The sequence below is a fragment of the Anomalospiza imberbis genome, chromosome 15 (genome assembly GCF_031753505.1).
Source record: "Anomalospiza imberbis isolate Cuckoo-Finch-1a 21T00152 chromosome 15, ASM3175350v1, whole genome shotgun sequence".
NCBI classification, from domain to species: Eukaryota; Metazoa; Chordata; class Aves; order Passeriformes; family Viduidae; genus Anomalospiza; species Anomalospiza imberbis.
Genome location: NC_089695.1, coordinates 13772235 through 13786791, shown reverse-complemented (window position 1 = coordinate 13786791; position 14557 = coordinate 13772235). Strand labels below are relative to the sequence as shown.

The following is a 14557-nucleotide window of genomic DNA, read 5'->3' as shown; positions in this document are numbered from 1 at the left end:
CACAAATGAAGAGCCCCTGCCACTATCTTCCCTACATGCAGCATAGTCTCTCTTATGAAATGTTCTGATAATTTCAGCAAATTAATGAGAACCAGATGGGTTTTTTCTCTTTTTGAACCATTGCTCTCCAACGTGTACTGGGCCACTCATGGCTCTGAGTAGTACCACAACAAATATTAGAAATACAGAGAAATATTTCAGTGGTGTGTCAAGCTGGGATGATAAATGTAAGAGAAATCTCTTGAAAAGGAAAAGTCTTGCACTGGCCAAATTAAGGATGACTTTGCAGCAAAGAAAACTCCTGATACAAAGTGTTCTTTTACAAACACCATTTTTCTGGACTGACCTCTTGTAACAGATATATAAACAAGCATATGTGCAAAGAGAAGTTTATTTCTCCAGGGGTTTATGCTCCTCGGCAATTGGGGAATCTTTGGGGGAAAAAAATTATTAGCAGGTCACAGAAGATTGCTCTTTGTGTTTCTCAGCTGAGCCTTCTGTCTTCCAAAAGTAAACAGCCTTTTCAGCCACAGCAGTAACATGATGCAGGCAATCACCAGTCATGCTGAATTGCCATCAAACCACTGACGTTTAGTAAATTAAAGTCCCCAAGCCATCAGCTGTGCTCAGGGCCCATTTCAACCTGAGGATGTTCCATTACATTTTTTTTCAAAGGAACTTCTCTTTTTGAACCTGGGAAATTGCAAGTGATTGCATTCAGCAAGAAAATAATAGAAAATTCATACATGCTGGAGAATAGGAATGAGGAGCCTAGAAAACATCAAGTGAGGACAAGGATCTGATGATGATAATAGGAGAAAAAAAAAATGTAATACAGATGTACAAGGGCAAACTTCTGCACTTGGAACCACTGGAATCCAGAACAGCAGCAGACTGACTCTGTGAAAACAGTTTAAATTGGTGACTGTGTATCAGTCTGGGCACTACAGCAGCAATAGAAGTTGGTTTTTTGGCCTTGAAGTACCCATTTCCACTGTAAAAGCCTGACTGCCCATATAAGCCTCTTATACCTACAGGCTCCCCAGCCTGACATGCTCAAGATCTGGAGTCCTCAAGGCTTAAGGATGCAGAAGTATCCCTGCCTTTGGATCCAAAAATCACTTGAAATACTTGCTCACCCTGTTTTGGTGGGCCTGTCATACATGGAGACTTTTCAGGTGTGCAGCAGCAACCAAACCTCAGCTAAGGGCTCACATACAAATTCTAATTCAATTCTAATGAGCATCTTCATAATACATTTTCTCACAAAACTGAGCCTTCATGTCCTCTTTGGCACACCCACCAGACATCAACAGAAGTGACATAAATTCTCAGTGGGTTGGTGGATCCATGAACCATAGACTTCACTGTGAGGTTACAAATTTTGGTCAAACCAAGCAGAAAAAGTCAACTGCACCCTCAGCAACATCTCCTGCTGCCACAGGCACTTATGGTGGTGTCACACACAACTGGGGAGTGTAAAGCCCTAGGCTTGGATTTCTTGTTAGAGATGTGCTGCTTTGCCTATTAGCCTGCAATTTGTTTATTCTCCTTCTTCCAAACAAACTCAAAAGGGACTGTCAGCACAGACAATTCAATCTGAACAGGCTGCCTAAATACACTCAATCCTGGGGCAGGCCCAGCGGTTACTCGAGGCTGGCAGCTGGCACCTGCGGCCCTCGGCGCGGCACTTTCGGACACTGATGGAGGAGGACAGCTGGCTGGGCTGGCACGGGGTGCCAGCTTTGATGGATGGAGGGATCCGAGTGTCACAGGCTCGTGGGCTGTCATTAACAGTCTGTGCTTCCTCCGAGCAGGACGCCCGCGCCAGGCGGCCAAGCACCGGAGCCCAAGAACAGGGTCTGTCTGCGTGCTAGCCCACCTCCCAAAGCCTCATTAAACATCTCCTTTTTACACATCAACGCGTATATTTTTGTAGATGAGGGGTACAGGGTATCACAGCACACAGCTGCTGAAAAGCCACTCCCTTTCACGCGGAAAATTCAGCGTTTTTTATGGATAAACGAGTCGTGAAACGTTATGTTCAGGCTATTTAATTCATCAACTAGCTGGACAGCAAATATGCTAGGATGTTAATTTAACAGAATTATTCCCCTCTCAATAAGGTAAATGTTAGATGAAGATCATTAGGCAGGCTGGCAGCCCTGTCATCCTCCTCCTGCCAAACCCACAACACGAAGGAGCTGCTAAAGAGGCTCTGGCAATGTGAAGCTTTATAATCTTCCCTGAGTGGACCCTCCTGCTGCCATGTTTCCTATATTTTTGGAGCTGGTTTAGCTTTGTTCCTTCATCCTACAGTTTTCATTTGTCTTTCAGAATACCAAAGCTATGATTTCAAAAGTCAAACATCCACATGAAAATCCATCAGTACATTCATAGGAAAAACAAAGCCTTCTGCCTAAATGCTGCTCTGTGTGTCACATCACAGCCAGGAACCAGGAACCCTATTCCTGATGTGCTATCAAGTTTATTTGACCATCAAATAAAATAACTTTCACAAACTGGGTTAGTGTTTTTCCCCACGGGAAGTGCCATTATTTTAAGTAGATCTTGACCTTACAAATGAACTCCATCCTGCCTTAGATAGTCTAAAAATTGGGCCATAGTTTCTGGCAGTTGTGTGATTAAGGGCTGCATTCTCCTTTGGGGGAAAAAAAAATTATTATTGGTTCAGATCTTTAAGCTGAAAAATTGTCATGATAAAAATATTTCATTTTTTTTCCCCACTCCCAACCTCCCAACTCACTGCAATGCTTTAAGGATAACAAAAGTCTAAACAGAGGAGAACAAATACTGTAAATTGCAACAAGGAACAGTAAGGGAATTCTTGCATGATGCCCTCCTAAAATGATTTGGTCTGCTCCTGGCTACAGAAAAAAACAAAGTCCTAATAAGAGAAGCACCTGGATTTTTATATTTTTTTTCCCCCCAGAAACTATAAAAAAAATCAGAACTGTTAACGATTCTATGATAACATAATTGCACTATTTTTTCTTGTTCTAGTAGCAGATGGTAGGTATTGAAAGCACCCCAGACTTCCAGGTTGGAAACATTGTAATTCAACTGAATTGGATCTCATTTCTCATGTCTCAGTGCCTTATTTTATTCTAGATGTTTTCCTTTGTCTTAACTTTTTAAAGTTCGGTAAATGCTTACAACAGGAGTTTTATTTTCCTGGGCATTCGTGAAGCACCAGCCCAGCACAGCCTCCAGCACACACCCAGTTAAGTGTTTGGGAAGGGGCTGAAAGGATACAGGATAAGCCCCATTTATTGCCATTTCCTGACATTTTTATTCATTCAGATCTCTGTGGGTTCTCAAGTCGCACTCATCACTGTCAGATTCATTTCTAAATGCACATAAAGCAATAGGAGGAACATCTGGGTTGTTATTCATTTGTGTTCTTCCCCAACATTAGGAATTCTTCTATCTAATGTGGCAGAGCCAAAGCCGGTACAGCTCCCTAGCGTTTACTTATTTTCATGAAAGAGCTACTGAAGCATCTCCAAACTCTGCCCCCTCTGGGTCCTGAACAGGCTGACACGTCTCTCCCTCGCTTCCATTCCATTTTTCTTCACCGGGAGCTGCATTATGTGGTTATTGTCTCACGTCTGAGCCCACCACTGTTCCAAGCCTGCCTCTTCCTTGTGGATAGTGCTTTTGGAAAAGAGGTAATAAAATGTATTCAGCAGCTCTTAAAAGTCTCCTCACATAAGAAGGCATGTGGGGAAAACAGCCTTTCAAAGCTTTGGAGCTCTGTACCAAAACATCTGTTCAGGTTTCAAGGAGTTTGTAGCCCAGTTCCCAGAGCTCAGAGCTGGAGGATGAAGAACCCTTCAGAGCTCTATCACAGCTTTTTTTCAAACATCTCCCCACGATGGAACAAAGAGGCTTGAGCTCAAATACAAACTGTAATGCCTCTTCCCCTCTCCATGTTTTCAGGGCTCTTTATCTAATTCTTCCAGCAGTTTTTCCTATAAAATCTATTACGATGTCTCAGCAAGAAAGTTTTGAATCTTTTTGGAACCTTCAGTTAGAAAGACAAGGGCCAACTTGTATGTTAGACAAAAAAATCACACAGCAGCATTTAAATGGACCTATTAACCAACATTGTCATCCTAGTATTTACCAGGTGAACTACTGTTTGACCTGGGAAAAACAACAGGATACAAACACCATCCTCTTCCAAAACAATCCCAATTTGTGGCCCCAGGCTTCCTGAGGCAGCAGAGGTTGTCTCTCTTCACATGAGAACCACCAGTGTATTTCTCACAGCCACATCTTTCACCTGCAGAAACTTTCTGCTAACAGATCATTCTCCACAGAGGTTTCCAGAAGCAGGTTCTGTGTGAGGAATAATCTCACTGTATTTTTGAAGTAATTCAAATTTTTTATACAATGCTTTCTGATTCTTCAATTATGAAAGAGAATGAACAGTACCCCTATTAGCTTTTTCCATATCATGACTAGCAAACCTTCACCATCATCCCCCACTGTCACTTCTTTTCCAGCTCTTTTTCCGTGTACTAAATTGTTCAGTCATTCCATCCTTTCCTTTAAATTTAAAGCTATTTGTTCAGTCATTTCATCATTTTCTTTAAATTTAAAGCTATTATCACCTGCCTGGAAAAGAATGGTTTGAAATTTGACTTCTTATTGACCAGAAGAAAGAAATATGCAGCTACAGCATATCTAAAAAGAGATAAAATCTTGAGCACAGGTGGTAAAGGGAGAGCCCAGATTCTTTTGGATCACACCAACATATCAAAAACCCTTTTCATTATGAGTATCTCTGCCACAAGTCCTACAGTGATACCTCACACCACCATATCCAGCATTACTTTCCGCAATTCCCCCAAAATTTATTTGAGCTACATGAGAAATACTTTCCCAATTCTCTCCTCTTTGAATTTTTCCTTAAGGAACCTCTAGGATGAAAACCCCCATGTTCTTCATACTGCTGAGCTTGGAAGTCTTCAACAGCCACAGCTTCAATGAAACAAAAAAACTGATGACATTCTTCACAAAGACCACAAGACAGAAGTTTAGAAGATTCTCAGTTCATCTGTCCTTTAAAGTTTCCTCTGCCTTTTTCTCTTTAGAGTATTAGCAATTGCTGAAAAGCATTTCTCATGTGGGTAATTTGATTTTTATCCCTGCAGTGGGTGGAAAAGACTAAGAGGATGATTGTTGACCTCACCAAAGGAAAGCTGGGAAGAGTTGAACTTCTGCTCCTGGGTACACCACAGAAGCAAACAGGGGGAAAAAGCCAATTTACACTGAAGGATAGTACTGGCATAGAAACAAGGGGGTGCAAACCAGCTGTGAATAAATACCTGCTGGACATCACACAATGAGGTTCTTTTCCAGTTTTCCAGGGGAAGTAGTAGGGGCAAAAATTATTCCTACCTGTAAAGTGGAGTTTGGTCACTTAATGAAAGGGCTCATGTGATGTGATTGCTCATGATGGCAGGAAAATGGACCTAATGACCCAGGAGGTCCCTTCCCAGACAGATATTGTCCTGGTGAGGGGTCAGCCTCGATGAGTAGAAAGAACAAGGTAATAGTAGACTTTGTGAGAAATTCTGGTGAATTTCCTGAGTTTTGCCTAGAACTGTAGGAAAGGTGCATTTTCAGTCAGGGTACACAAGTGGGGCTACTACAGTTTTATATAAAACCCTACCAAAGATACTTATTTTTTTTTTTTTTTGCACCATGTGAAAATGGTCTCTTCAGCGCAGCTAGAAAGCACACAAATCCTAAAAAAAAAGAAAATAACACTTTAAAAAAAAAAAAAAAGCTGATGATTTCAGAGACAGGAAATATAGATTCTCACAAAATTTGGTTTCCTACTGAAATGGGAGAATGAGCCAGAAGTCTGTAGCATTAATCTTCAATAAATACAATTTTGCCCCTTTAAGCTTTTCTAACCCTCCTGGCTCCAGGTGCTCAGCAGCCCATCAGGCCACTTTGTTACTGAGTTGCTCCAGAGGAAAATTTACAATTCTTCAGAAACAAACCCAGACCAGTTATTGAAAATGATCTCTCCAGGCCAACAGTGTGTGGAGCACACACCCAGCAGTGCCTCCAGTCTTCTGCACGGGCAGAGCAGCTGCCATGGGAGCTTCTGGCCATCCTAAACAAACATCAGCTATGGGCAGGAACATCAATTCATCCATGTCAGGGACAGCAGATGTCTACCTGACTTCCCCAGGACTTCAGCAGTCTTCATTCAGAGGTGGAACTCAACACTGGGACACAGATTGCCATCACATCCCTTCTCTTGTTTTTTAACTTTGTTTCTTGGTCCTACTTTCTCCTTAAACTGTCTTGTGGTGAGTTTACCAAACCTCACCTCTTCAAATTTGCTCAGTAATCACTCAGATCACACCCCCCTTTTTGCAATCAGGGGATGCTTTGCTTTTGTATTTTCCATCCATCATACACCAAAAAAATAGAAAACTTTAATTAATAAGCCTCTGTTAAGGTTTAATACAAACCAAGATTTTTTTTTCACAAAACCAAGATTTCTCTCACAGAGTGGAATAACATTTTGAAAGGCCTACACAAACCATCTCAGAAAGACATTCACCTGCTTGTCAGAGGGTTTGGAATCATGCACCATCAGCAGCAAGGTAGCTTGCACTGGATATCAGGGCTTTTGAAGACCACAACAAACTGATCAAATTTAATTTGATCAGTCACACAAGGCAGTCTCCCACAGTCCCCCTGTATTAAAGCTCATACATTCAGTCCAACAAAAGTCCCCCAGAAAGTCATTCTGTCATGATTTGAGCACATCAAAAGCAAGAAAATGTACAATCAACACACAGTTTCTCTACCCAGGCTTTCTCTACCCAGAAGTGTCCAACTTTTAATTTTCCTCTCTTTACTTTGGAGCCGTTGGTTATTCACATGCCTTCCTCCACCAAATTAAAGGCCTGCTATCTGTCCCAGTGATATGCAAAATGGAGCAAAGCTCAGTTTTGCAATTCAGTCTGACAAAGAGAGATAACTTTTCCCTGTCCAACTGGAGCAGCTTCCAAGACTAGTGGAAAATCTCACTTATAATACAGCTACACCAATTTATACCAGTAAGAAACAGGACCCACATAGTCTCAGCAGTAGTTTTCAATAAGGGGATAAATGATAATGATTTTCAAGAATATTTATTAATAAAATGCAAATTATAACAAAGCTGATGTCTAGCACTTACCTCACATTCCTTTTTCTCACCTATCCAGGCTATGTTCACAGTAATGAAACAAATGTTCATTCTCATTTTTAATGCTCTGCTCAAAATTTCTGTGCTTCCCTACACCTCTGTTCAGCTGTATCTGAATGATGGCAACCAGATGAAGACAACATGATGATAAAAATAAATCAGAATAATGCAGAAATGTTCCTTTGGGTTTGGTTTTTTAAGTCTACAAAATGAGTCCCTTCCCTCTGTTTCATCTCCAGTCACCACAGCTAATAAACTGTGCTCTCTCATAAGCAAAGTGATTTCTCTCAGTAGAGAAAGCAGACTATTTCTGCTTTAAAGAGCAAACATTTACACAATCCTCATGGCTCCTAGGATTCCTCACATCACAAGTTTCCTATTTAGAAACCTCCTCCCACATACACACCCCACCAGGCTGTGTCAGTGGAAGGGCTTAAAATACAGATTGCCTCCTTCTTTACACAGTCCTGCCCTAACCCTTGCACTCTTCTTAGAGACAATAGAAATCAGGATTGCTACTTAAATCACACAGCATGCAACACATCGGAGAAAAACTAGGAATTTTAGCCTTTAAGAGGTGCTACAGATTTCCCATAAAGGTGTGAGGTTTAACTGTGGATGCATCCCACAAGGAAAAGGGAGAGCACAGATAAATCTCTGCTTGGGCGCTTTAAAGAAAATTACAACCATAGCACAACCTGGAAATCAAACAGCAGTCTGAGGAAAGCCAGCCTCACATCAGGACAGCAGAAATATCAGGACAATTCAACACAGGCTCTCCCCAAGTCCCTTCTGGTGAGTGAGGTCTATTTTCACTGCTCTAAGAATACCTAACCCTCAGCAAACAGCAGAAGCCAGTATTTGCAGCACCAACAAAAACATCACTAATTACAAAGGAACTCCTAGTAACTGTAGGCTTTTTAGGCTGTACAGCAGCATCTCAGGGCAGATGCCTGAGCAATCCTTCTCTTGCTGCCTGTGGGATGAGAACATTAAACACGAGACTGCTGCAAACATCAGTGTATTGAAAGTGCCTGCTGCAACAGAAATGAACAATTGCAAAGAGCCTTTGTCAAGCCATGTGGAGCACTTTCTAATACTCTAACTGCGTCAGAGGAGCTGACCTGCTTGCATTCCAGCAGGAGTTTTGAGCTGACTTCAAGTCGCACGCAGGAGTTAAGAGAATGAAGAGCCACGCTGGAGTTGTTTTACAAAAGCAGCCAACAGCGAGTTCTGCTTTTGTTAATGTAATCATTATATGAAAAAGATGTCAAATGCTAGCTTTTGTGCCAGCTGAAACTTCGTCTTGGGAAAAATGCTCTTTGAAAGTTGCAATCACTCCGGCTGCCTTCAAACCACGCATTTTAGACCAAAAGAATCATTTTAGCTTCTTTTTATTTTCCCCTTCACACAAAGCCCAATTATTTCCTTGCTATAATATGATGGTTCCACCTCTCCATTTGCTGGAGGATGTCCACCCCACCCAGTACCCACAGTTCTCACACACCCAACCAGTACTTCGACTTCCATCCAAACCCATTCTTGAAATACCTTCCCAGATTCCCAGCAGGAATTTCCCCATCCAATATCCAGTTCCCACCAGCTTCTGAAATCCTCTCACTCTAGAGACTCAATCCCTCCTCCTGCTCCCAGTAAGGTTCCTGCCTCACAAATTACTCCCCTGGACCAATCTTACATAGAAAGCCTTTAAGTCCAAACTCACCTAAAGCATTTTGATAATAGAAAAGCATCTAGGTGTGGATTATTTTATACCTAAGTGAAATGCACAAGGTGATACAGCCAGATGACCCCAAGCATAACTTATCTTTAAGCCAGTGTGACAATCAGAAGAAACAGCACAATCAGAATCCCCTGTGGCTCCTCCATTAATATGAGACTTTGCCTACAGCAGCCGTGGAAAATTGCATCAAGGTTTGTATGGTATTTCATATCAGCTGTGGGAGTGATACTGAAGGTCACAGCAAAAGCACTGCATCTACCTCAGGTTTTACTCAGGGCAGCAGAGGAAAAAGCAGCCAAGAAGTTTGTCCAGAAAAGTTTAAAGAAAGCTGCAAGGGATGGAAGTGAATTCCAAAGGAGACTTTAAGCAAGGTGAGGTACATATGGCAATAAACCCACGGCTCAAGAATCACTCACAGGCAAAAGCACTCAGCTTCTCTCTTCTCCCCATTAAATCACACTGCCCTCCCACAGATGAGAGCTGTGTGCCAGCCAGAGGAACAGGCTGGGATGAGTGGGGAGAGATTAACTGCAAACTGAGAAAGAGGAGGATGCTCAAGATAGCAAGCATCAGCTCTGCAGGGCAAACGGGGAAGAGAAACTGTGCTCAGAAAGCAGATTTAGAGAACTGGGTGGTGAATGTCTAGAGTCACTGCAGCTTGGGACTGCAAACAGATTTCCTAATGACAGAAGCAACGAGACACTCGCTTTTTACGCACACAAGCCTTGCTTCTGGGGTGATGAGTCCTCTTCCCCTGAGCCTCTGGCTTCCACAACCCTGAAAACTAGAATTTTCTCTGAGCTTCATTTCTCATTCATAAATCAGAGTAATGATGCCATGTCCAGTTCCTGGGGTCTTCCTGCAAGCAATACTTCAACTATTGTGAAAACTATGCAAATATCACTCATGTTACCACAAAGGATACCAAGACAGTCACAACAAGAGGTGGTTCTGGTCTTAGCATCTTCAGCAGGAATTAAGTCATTTGGCACTAAGAATGAAGCACCTCTTTCTTTATCTTCTTCAAACTAAGACAGTCACATAACTTCAAATCTGTGCCAGGAGAACGGTTATCATAGGTTAGGAAAAAATATGTAAATAACTAACAAAATTCACTGGTACCAGCCCAGACAGAAGCAGACCTGCTACTGCTTACTCTGTCCTGAGAGGTGGGACCTACAGGGACTCCTCATGGATGCCACAGATCTAAGAAAAATGACCATGCAATTGAATCTCTTGACTGCTTTAAAACAGTTCTTCCAATTCAACCCAGAAGGGTCCTCACACCCCATTTAAAACAACTCATGTGTGTTTTTATAGTAGATAATTCTTCTCTTTTAAAGAGGGAAGTAAATTAAACTCTGAACCCTAATCACATTAATAGCCCTGCCTGACACTATAAATCACTGATGCAGAGTTTTGTTCATGCCCATAAATTACTGACACCATGCCCTCCTGCAGAAAATTCCGTCTCCTTAAAAGAGTATTATTATGTTTGCACCCAGTCTCCTTTTTCAACACACTGGCTCACACTGTCAGCTTTCCTAGTGCTCTAGGCACCAATTTCAAATTTCATAATCAATGATATCATTTTCCTTCGTGGCAGTAATTTGATTACTTCTCTTGAGTGTGACAGGCATTTGTGGCCATTTCTTTCTGCCTTCATCTCAAATTCCTAATCTTCCTTCCTTCCCTCCTCCCCATAAAACCTGTGCAAAATTGATAAAATAACATCAATAAATCAAAGCTCTTGCATTTCCCTGAAGTGATTGTATTCCAGATTTCTTCTCTGAAACACAAACAAGGACATAGTTCATTTAGTTCAACAGCATGACCAAAAGGGGTATAAAATGATGATGATGTTTTGTGGCAGTTATTGCCAGTTTAGTTAATATGACTGACTGCTTTTCCTGTGCAAGCTGTCTCTTCTAGATTACCCTGTCTTTGAAATAATCACTACTAGAACCTAACATTTACTAATAATTTACTCCACAGCAATTGGTATGACAGAGCCCACAACAGCTGAAACAAAATTGCAACATTCAAGAAAAAAAAATTAATTAATTCACATTTGTTTCTGACAAGTCCAGAGTCTCTGTTGACCAACCTGTACATGACACTGTTGAAGCACAGTACTTTTAGAACTCTTCATATACAGACTGAAATGAACAGAGTTCAAACTAAAGTTGCCACTTTCTTCCCACTAATTTCAGAAGTTTTAATGACAGCGAGAACAGGAGGCAAGAAATCTGTGTATTAATCAAGTTCTAAAACAAGCTGCAGAAAGATGCCTGCCCATCCCTGAATTTGGCTGATTTCATCAATCACACAATTCCTAAGGACACTTGAAACCACTTCCATTCCCACAAACATCTGGAGAGACAAAGTGGAATGCAGCTGATAGCACCTACTGCGTTTTCTTTCAGGGGAAAATGGGGTTTTCTTTCAAGGCTAAGTAACTGATTTCTCTCTTCCTCTACCCCTCATTAATACAAAGCCTTCAAGAGGCAGGCTGGGGATCATACACACATTCTCTTAGCCAGGGCTGAGTAAAACAGAACTGCTTTGATTTTTTCCCCCCTCACCCGTAATGTTTGGGTGAGATAAAATACTGCATGTGTGATATACAGATTTAGACTGTGGAAGCTTAATACAGGTGACCTAATTCAAAAGACAGATCTCCATGAAACAGATAATTCAGGGGTTTTTTTCCTAACTGTTTTTTTAAAGTACTTGAGTCAAGATATTTTAAAGTAACTTGTGACGTCAGATTCCATAAACTATTTTGTTCTCCCTTGAGGTATCCCAGAGCAACCCAATGTTTTTCTGGCAGGCAACCACACTGACATAAGAATTTCTATTAAACTTTTATCTGCAAACATGATGCAATGGTGCTCATTTACAACTGCACAAGAGAAATCCATGACTGAGACAAAAGTAAATGGACCACACAAGCAAAAGAATTTTCAACTTTTAGATGATGAATTAGGCCAAAAACAACTGCCAAACTGTCATATTTAATGACATTATTAACTATTTATCCTAGGGAAGAAAAATATGTCAAGAGCTTGTTAGGTTGACAGAACCATTAACATGAGGAACCCCCGTAAGTCAGATGCAGTTTTTTACTCAGAAGAGTTGTTAATCTTATTCAGGAGTTAAAGCCCAAATGCTCATACATGAATTTTGAGAAGGCTGAAGCAGCAGAACATAACTGAACCAAAACTTTTCTTTTAAAAGAGCAGTGCACATTCCTGGAATGAATAATTCCTTCTTGACTGTTCTGTTAATTCCTTCTTCTTGACATTCATATTTCTATCATAAATCAGCTGCAATTTTCTTTTTCCCACAAGATGAAACCTGTGCTAGTAGACAAGTTCATATTCACTGTGAATTACTGAATCATCCATGTAGCTATTTTTTCTTGCAGATTATTTTCAAAGAAATTCCTTTTAAGCAAGGTAGAAGCAAGTTCTTTTACAATGCCACAGCAGCAATTTGTTTTGCTCTTTTAGGTTCTATTTACTGAGCTAATAAAGACACTCATCAATTAAACATAAAAAGTGATTTTAAATTTAAAATTATCATTCTTAATTCAAGCTACAAATATGAAGCTTACATGTTGCTTTTGCTCCCAGATGGAGCTGAAAAGAAACAGCAGATCTGACCTACAGAGCTGCTTGGATGAACTATGGCATCACGTTCTGCTGCTCTTCAAAACCATCTATTTGTTCAGGGTCCCTTTCAGACTGAGAAGATATTACCATTTTTCCTAAGGCCAATGTGCAAGGAATTATAAAATAAAATAAGAAAATAGTATCTGAAACCATATTTGGATAGATACTATTGCAAAAATCTATATCCCCACATCCCTATTGCCAGCATCACAGTTTGTGGAACAGAAAACAATTCAGTATTTCATAGGAAGCCAATAACCATCATGAGAGCTCCCATGGGTGACATTACTTAATGTGCAGTTTCATCTTCCAGAGGAAAAAGGAGCCTATGAGGAAAAACTATTTCCATAAACAAGGGTCTTAAAAAGCCAAACAGAAAAAAGGTTTTGGGTAAATTTCGAAATTCAGGCACTTCTGTCTAACAATCCTGGTCATGCCCTTCCTCCCCTCAAAGCTGGGGAATAATTTAAAGCCAATGAAAGCTCAAGACTTTGGGAAATGCACTATATCAAAAGGGGCCAATAGGAAGAAGGAATTTCTTTATTTCTGCATCAGACTCCCTGTGGCTCTGTCAAAGCAGCAGCAGCAACACTTTACACCTTCCAGAGCACATGCCCCACAACACACCTCACGTGAGCGACTGCATCCCTGCCAGAACAAATGTTAAAGCAGTTTGTTACTCCTCATCCTCCTCTTTGATCATTTCAAAGCTTTGAACAGTAACAGACTGCTGAGGAGAGAGCTACCAGCACCGACAGGGAGAGAGGATCTGCTACAGCTGATATGCAGCACACAGAGACAGCGTGCAAAGGATCTCCAAGGGAGGAAAAGCAGAAGGAGTTACAGGCATTTCATCCTACAAGCATCAACAAATCCCACAGACAGACTGCAATTGCATGAAATTGCTCTGCAAAAGGAAATGTGAGAGGAACAGAAGTTACCTGCAATTTCATAGTTCTCATTGAAATGCAACCTACATTTTTAGGAGACTGAGGAAAAAGGGCATTATTTATGTCTATTTGGAGGACACAGGGAAAACAAGAAGGGAAGAGAAGAAGATTCTCTTCTGCCAGCTTTGAGACCAGGCAAGTGGCTTAGCTAAATAAACAAGGTCTTCAAAAGTATACTGATAATATTTTAAAACTATAAGCAAAACCTGCATTCCACTGGCAAAGCTGTAAACCTTGCCTGGAGACTACACCCGGTGCTCTAATCACACTGGCTCCTCAGAGCTGACCCATAAAAGCCAGAGCAGTTACTGACAGATGAGCTAAAAATTTCTGACTGGCTTTTTGGAGGAACAAGCCATGGATTTGTATTTGGAAGCTATTCCAAAACTGTTAGGAGTCATGTAGAATAAACAGCCTTTTGCTCTGCTGCCAACATACCCGCCCAAAAGCTCGACGAGGTGACTTCACACAGAAACAGAAAGGCTCTGTGTTTCTACCTACTAGAGCTTGCACTGAATTCCCCTCTCTGACACAGAGGAGCTCGGTGCCAGGGAGCAACAATGCATTCACAGGCCAAAGGCTCACATCTGCTGCTTGGCTTTGAAATCCTTCCTCACTTTCACAGACTTAAATTGCAAAGCATGCCAGAGCCCAGTGCCACTTGGAGGACTCCACTGACCACTGTGTGGCCACAAAGACCAGCCTGGAGACCTTCACTGCTCAACAGCTTCAGGTTCTGAAGCGCTGCTTCCCACACATGGTTATATTGCCAGTGCAAGACCTGAGTCTCCAGAAATCTCCTGTAGGTGCACACCTGCTGGGATTAGAAGTCTCAAGGTGCCTCCAAATGTTAAGCAGGAAAATAGGAAGACAGGTCACTCCACAATCCACAAACACAGAATCATATGAACCACAGAACAGTCTGGGTCGGAAGGTACCATAA

At 41.4% G+C, this 14557-nt stretch overlaps 1 protein-coding gene across 8 annotated transcripts in view; it reads right to left on the bottom strand.

The window, feature by feature from the left end:
• SGCD (sarcoglycan delta) overlaps nt 1-14557 on the bottom strand; it is a 393778-nt gene that overhangs the window by 237615 nt on the left and 141606 nt on the right. The window contains exon 1 of one of the 8 annotated variants that reach the window (XM_068205997.1): nt 8970-9339. The exons of the other annotated variants lie outside the window; for them this stretch is intronic. The gene's annotated coding sequence lies outside the window, so the exon portion shown is untranslated. Of the gene's footprint in view, nt 1-8969; nt 9340-14557 lie in introns of those variants that run through there. 8 annotated transcript variants of the gene reach the window in all.